The sequence below is a fragment of the Caretta caretta genome, chromosome 1 (genome assembly GCF_965140235.1).
Source record: "Caretta caretta isolate rCarCar2 chromosome 1, rCarCar1.hap1, whole genome shotgun sequence".
NCBI classification, from domain to species: domain Eukaryota; kingdom Metazoa; phylum Chordata; order Testudines; family Cheloniidae; genus Caretta; species Caretta caretta.
The window spans coordinates 353,774,181-353,780,180 of record NC_134206.1 but is presented as its reverse complement, the minus strand read 5'-3'; positions in this window follow the sequence as shown (position 1 = coordinate 353,780,180).

Sequence of the window (6,000 nt, the reverse complement as noted above, 5' to 3'; positions counted from 1 at the left end):
AAAGCTTATGGCCAAATAAATGTGTTAGTCTCTAAGGTGCCACAAGGACTCCTCGTTGTCTTTGCTGATACAGACTAACATGGCAACCACTCTGAAACCTGAACCCACACAGAAGCTGCAGACTCCAGAAACATGACTGGTTGTGAGGAGCAGTCTGAGCCTGGTGAGTCATTGGAGATAATGCCCTAGAAATCCTAGCTATCCAACCAATCCACAGACAAGGGTCTAACCAGGTTACCCCAAGGCAGGCTCCTAATGAAGACAACTACTTCAGTCTGCTCAATGTCGCTTCTTTGTTGGGGCTACTCCCAGCTACCTGGTAGTTCTGACAGTCTGTTCCTACTCCAGCCACGGCCAATGACCTGGCTGTCCTGACTCTGACACCCAGACCAGCCGTGTGGAAATGACTCTCCCCATTCTAGGGTTATGGGAATGAGGAGTTCTGATGGGATTTCATTGCAAAGATCACATCACTATTTCCGTCCTTTAATATATATATAACTTCTGTTTATCTTGTTGAGTAGTGAGACATCAAGGGACCATATTCTGACCTTTCACTAACTAATGCTGTATGCATTCCCTCCTTTCTGGGTCCAAGCAAACTAGCCTAAGAGAGATTTTAGCTATAACTTGAAGCAATTGGCTTTGAGCAGAGAGTCTTTTACAGTTGGCATTTAGGGCCCTTCTGAGGGTCCTAAATGCCAACTGTACCTTCTCCTCTCTCCACGGTGGAATATCAGAGCTAATTTTGATTCCATTAGGAGTCTAGTTACAGGCTGCTGGGCTGAATTCACTTTGGGCCAATGGTGCACCAGCCCTGAGGCCATCCCCTCCTACAAGCTGAAATCACTAAAGAGCTAGATGGGTTTGTCAGTATAATGGGGAGAGATAAGGGACAGGGCTAAAGTGTTACTAGGTATGGTGGGAGTGTAATATACGAGCATACACTGGAAGGCTGCCTGGCCCCTCTCTCACACCAAGGTCAAGCCACCAGTTAGGAGAGGTGGGACGGGGGGAGGCATAAGAAACACTAAAAGCCAAAGAAAAGCCTGGCCTTGACCAGAACCCAACTCACTCCTTACCCCTCCCATGGGATACAAAAGAGATGGGATAAAGACCCCAGACTCACCACCCTCCAAAGTGGAACACAACCATAAGTTGTAAGGGGTGTGACTAGGAGCATGCACTGCAGGCATATCTGGGCCTGCTAAGGAGGAGGAGGTGGGAATAAGAAATGGGGACATGGGCAAAGGCTCTGTGGTGTCAGAGCTATGGAGAAGCTTGCTTGAAACTAACCCCAGTAAACATCACATTGCCTGCACTTTGGACTTCCAGTCCTCTACTTCCTGTCTGCGCGACTGGGAGTTGGTCTGGGAATTGGTCCTGCTTCGAGCAGGGGGTTGGACTAGATGACCTTCAGGGGTCCCTTCCAACCCTGAGATTCTATGATTCTATGACAAGAACCAGGGGAGGGGGTGAAGGGAAAGCCCCTAACAAAGCTATGCCTCAAACTGGGCCCCGTGGGGTCTGGAGGGAACAGCTGTGCCAGATGAGATGCTGGATCCCCAGGGAGCACTAGGACTAAGGGGAAAGCAGCAAGGGCCTGTCCCCCGGGGCCCTGCATCGGAGCTGCCATGGTTCCCTGGATGCTGCACGTGGCACTGAGGCCCTGGCTCCCCTTCTCCCAGCAGCTCCATGCAGGGCAGCTTGTTCTGTACCTGGTCAGGTTGCCCGTTGTCCAGGCCACGTACCTGAACCGGCACTATCGGCCCATTCCCAGCCTCTATTCTGTAGGGAGGAGTGTAGCGGGGCGGCTGCCCCACTGATGGAGATGGGGGGTTAAAAGCAGCCCTGGAGAGGGCTGTGGCTGGGAAAAGCTAGGCTGAGGGGAAGCAGCCACAGCTGTGGCCAGCTCAATTAAGGCCCAGCTGGCCTTGATAAGAGGCCTGTGGGCTAGAAGCTGAAGGAGTCTCGAGAGAGAGAGAGAGAGAGAGAAAGAAAGAAAGAAAGAAAGAAAGAAAGGAAGGAAGGAAGGAAGGAAGGCAGGCTAGCTGCCTGGGAGCAAGGTACCTGAAGTGGAGCAGTGCTGGGGAAGGGCAAAGGGAGCTGGGGAGCTCCAGCCTGGTAAAACCCCAGGCTGAGGCCTTGGTGAAGGCCTATGGAGGTACTGGGGTTGCAGAGGTGCAGCCTGGGGTTAGGCAGAGGCAGCTGGTCTAAACCCCCCTTGCTGATGATAAGTGGCCATTACAGCCTGCAGTCTGCCCCAGTGAGCCGGGGCTAGATGGTGACTGGCAGTAGCCACTGAGGCAAGGTGGGTTTAGAGGGTTCGTGGCCCCCCGGGGGGGGAGATCCAGAGCCTGTGGGGTGCTGCTGGGGCAGAACCCTGAGGTAAAGGGCAGTGGGGTCTAGGAGGGACATGGGGGGCCTGCAGCAGGTGAGCCACCGGCCACTAGGAGGCGCTCCAAGGCTGGAAAGGAGCTAATTCCCAGGATGACCAGCAGGAGGCACCACACTGGTGAGTCTCACTTTGCTACGGGGAGGTTCTGGGGATCAGCCATGGCTGTTCTGTAGGGGTGGAGAGGGGAGCGTCTGACAGGCAGTGGCAGGGGGAAGAGCCCTAGACAGGCTGTGAGGAGAGGGGGCAGGCTCAGGTCACAGGCCCCCCAGGCCTTGAGGGAGCTATTCAGCAGCAGTTAGCATATACAGGTTGTTGTTTCCTGCTCCACTGGGCCAGGCTATGTCAGCTTCCCCAGTGTCCAGCTCACGGCGAGGCAGGGATGAGAGCGACCTGGCCTGAGCTGGGGCTGGGGAAGTCTGAGCAAAGGCTGGTGGATTGGGGGACAGTCACTGCCTGGCTTTGGTCCCTCGTTTTGCGGTGCAGGGTCCTGGTGGCTCCTTGGCTGCTCTGCGACCCCCAAGCAGTAGCCATGGCCAAGAGCACTTCCCTGTCACTTAGCCAGCTGAGCTGGCAGACCAGGGCCCAATGATCCCCCGTCAGCACCAGGCCGGGAGGTGTCTGCCCCTCCCTGAGGGAGCTGCCCCCAGCTAGCACATTGCCATGTACCCATGCTCCACACCAGCAGGTGACGCACTTCTGGATGCAACTGAGTTCAATACCAATGGCCTAACCATTGTCAAGTTTCCTGTTGTTGCCCCAGCAAAGGAGAGTTTTAAGGAGGGCTTTGAAGGACGGTGACAGAGCTTGGTGGGTGTTAATGAGGAGCTCCTCCCAAGCATGGGGGCTGCGTGGGGGGGAAGCACAAAGCTCTTTGTTAGAACATTTTACAAGTGGGTGATGGAGGCTGACACCATGGGCCGATTGGAGGTCGGAGTCGATAGCGTGAGTGCGCGTGAGAGATAATAGGTAGGGTGGGATTGACCCTGAAGGGCCTTGCAGCTGATGCTTGATGCTACGTCGAAGGGAAGCCACTGAGCAGTGATCTCCTCAAAGGGCCGGGCTAGGAGAACGATCTTTGCAGCAACATTCACCTGCAGGAATCGAGATGATGGGAGCCGGGACAAGAGCTCTAGCTCTCTAGATGGATAGAAAAGGCCACGTCTTAGGGACGTAATGCAAAAAAGAATTGTCGGGATTGAGACCTAAACCTCCATCTAGGATCTCACCGTTAGGCTGAGTCAAAGATGGCTTTTAGGTTATGGCTCAGCATGACTGGCATGGTGGGGTGGGGCCCCAGGGGTTAAGGAAGGAGGTAGTGGGGAGAGTGGGGCAGGGTGGGGGGGAAGAGTAGGAGATCTGTGTAGTCAAGTGGGGCTTGAGCTGACGGCTAGAATTCATGGGGAGCTGTCAGCGGGACAGGCTGAGATTCCCCTTTGAGCAGAAGACGACCGGTCTGGGCACAAAGGTAGAGCCGTGAGGTGTCGGCAGAGATGGCGGTTGGGTTGGGGTTTGTGGATGAGTTTACCCAGAGATACGGTGCAGAGGGAGAAGAGAAGGGGACGAAGGACAGAGCCTGTGGAATCCCCATGGAAAGCTGGAGGGCGGATGAGGAGGATCCTCCAAAGGACACATGGAAGGAGCCATTAGAAAGGCAGGAGGAGAACCAGGAGAGGCTGGAGTTAGGGAAGCCAAGGTTTCAAGAAGGGCAAGGTTGACTGTGTGGAAAGTGACTGACCGGGCACGGAGGGTGGAGGACTGGCTCTGAGCTCTAGCTAGGCAGAGGTCACTAGAGACTTTGGTGCCAGGCCAGTGATGTCGGTGGGGTGCAAGAGGCAGAGGCTGGACTGGAGAGGGGCTCGGCTGGAAATGGAGGAGAGGAACTCCAGAGAGCGACTGTAGACAGCGCATTCATCGAGCTGAGCGAGACGGAGAAGGGAGCGAGACGTAAAGGAAAAGAGTAGGGGGGGCTGAGAGTGGGTGTGAGGGAGATCAGGGTCACTGGGGTCAGCGGGGGCTAAAGCAGGTGAGACACTGCTATGTCTGACTGGGGAGAAGGAGGCGGGAGCTGTGAGATGGGAAGTAAAGGCCGGACAAGGGGAGAGGGAAGGTCACATTGTATTTTCTCTCGGAAGGGAAAGCTGTGCACTGAACCCTCCCGGAACCACCCCCAAGCAGGCGGCACCGCTGTCCTCCCACGGGAGCCACTCCTTGCAGTGGGCAGCTCTCCACTCTCCTTGTCCTGCCTGCCCCAAAGGCATCTCCTCCTACAGCAAATCCTGGGAACCCTGGACACTTAAACCACACACCCAGGAACAGCTAACCTGAGCGAGGGAGAGACCAGACTGGCCAACCAGCTCCACTCCCTAGGAACCACGGCAACCCCTCTGGAAATCACTATCTCCACCTCTGAGCACCCTCACCTGGAAAAGGGGAGGGGAGTTTGCCTGAGGGACCTCAGGGTCCAAGGTACTAGAGGGAGGCTGGTGCCTCCTCCATCTCCCTCCCTCCCTCCCCTGGGGCGGGGTTGAAGCGCTGGGAGGTCTGGATGGGCTGGGTGTCCTTTTGGGATTAGTTCGAGTAGGTGCAGCTGTCTGGTGTCTATTCAGTGACATTCTGTGTCTCTGTTGAAGTGAGCCTGGCTAGATCAGCACTGAAGGCCATCCGTGGCTGTTCTAACTCTGGAGAGTCTCGCTATTCACAGCAGAGTCTGATCCCTTTTGGTATCTTACTAAGTTCTTGCCCTCGGTGATGTTGCCCTGGGCTCAGCTGAGCCGGGGGCATCTCCTGCAGCAAGCTCGCCCTGATTTCCCAGCAATAAGTCGATATTTAACTCAATAGGCCACCTGATTTTTACATTCTAAAACATGAAATGGTCTTTTTCTGGCTCAACCCAAGAGCTTCCAACCAGGCTCTTGAGTTGAGATGAGAAGAGCCCCCCGCCCCAGCTTCACCCAGAACTGGCGTTGGAATGAGCAACAAGCCCTTTTATCTTGCCTTTTGGGCCCTGATTGGCTTCTGCCTGGCCCTGGCCCTTCTAGCCACTGGAGGACCAGACCTCATTGGTTCCCTCAACATCTGATCCTGGGTGGCTGCTCTAGCAGGGGTGCCATTTAAGGGGGTTCCCCACTCCGAGTGTCATACAGGAGGGGGTGAGCTCCCAGGTGGGACTCTTAACCACAGCACAGCGTTAATGGGAATGGAGGCTCTGCAGAGGAGCAGTGCCCCTGGGGCAGGGAGCCAGTGTTTCTTTTACAAACAGAAGCAGGATGATTACCATATGAAAGGGCTGGTGATTAAATTAAGGATCTAGAAGTCTAGCCTGTAAAACTGGAATCCCTGGGGGGGAGGGTTTGTTTTAGAGAGAACACAGGGGACTCAGGATAAATGCAGCCAAGCCCTCGCAGCCAAGGTTCCATTCAGAAAAGGGGGAGATTTGGAGGTGTGGGTGAAAAGAAGGGGCCAAAAGCAAGGGAAGGGCCAGCAGTGGTACGGAGGTTCCCACTCTACCTGTGGCATTTATGTGGCCCCATCACTGTAGTATCTGAGCGCCTCACAAGGTCTAACCGACTTCTCCTCTCAGCCCCTCGGTGAGGTAGAGCAGT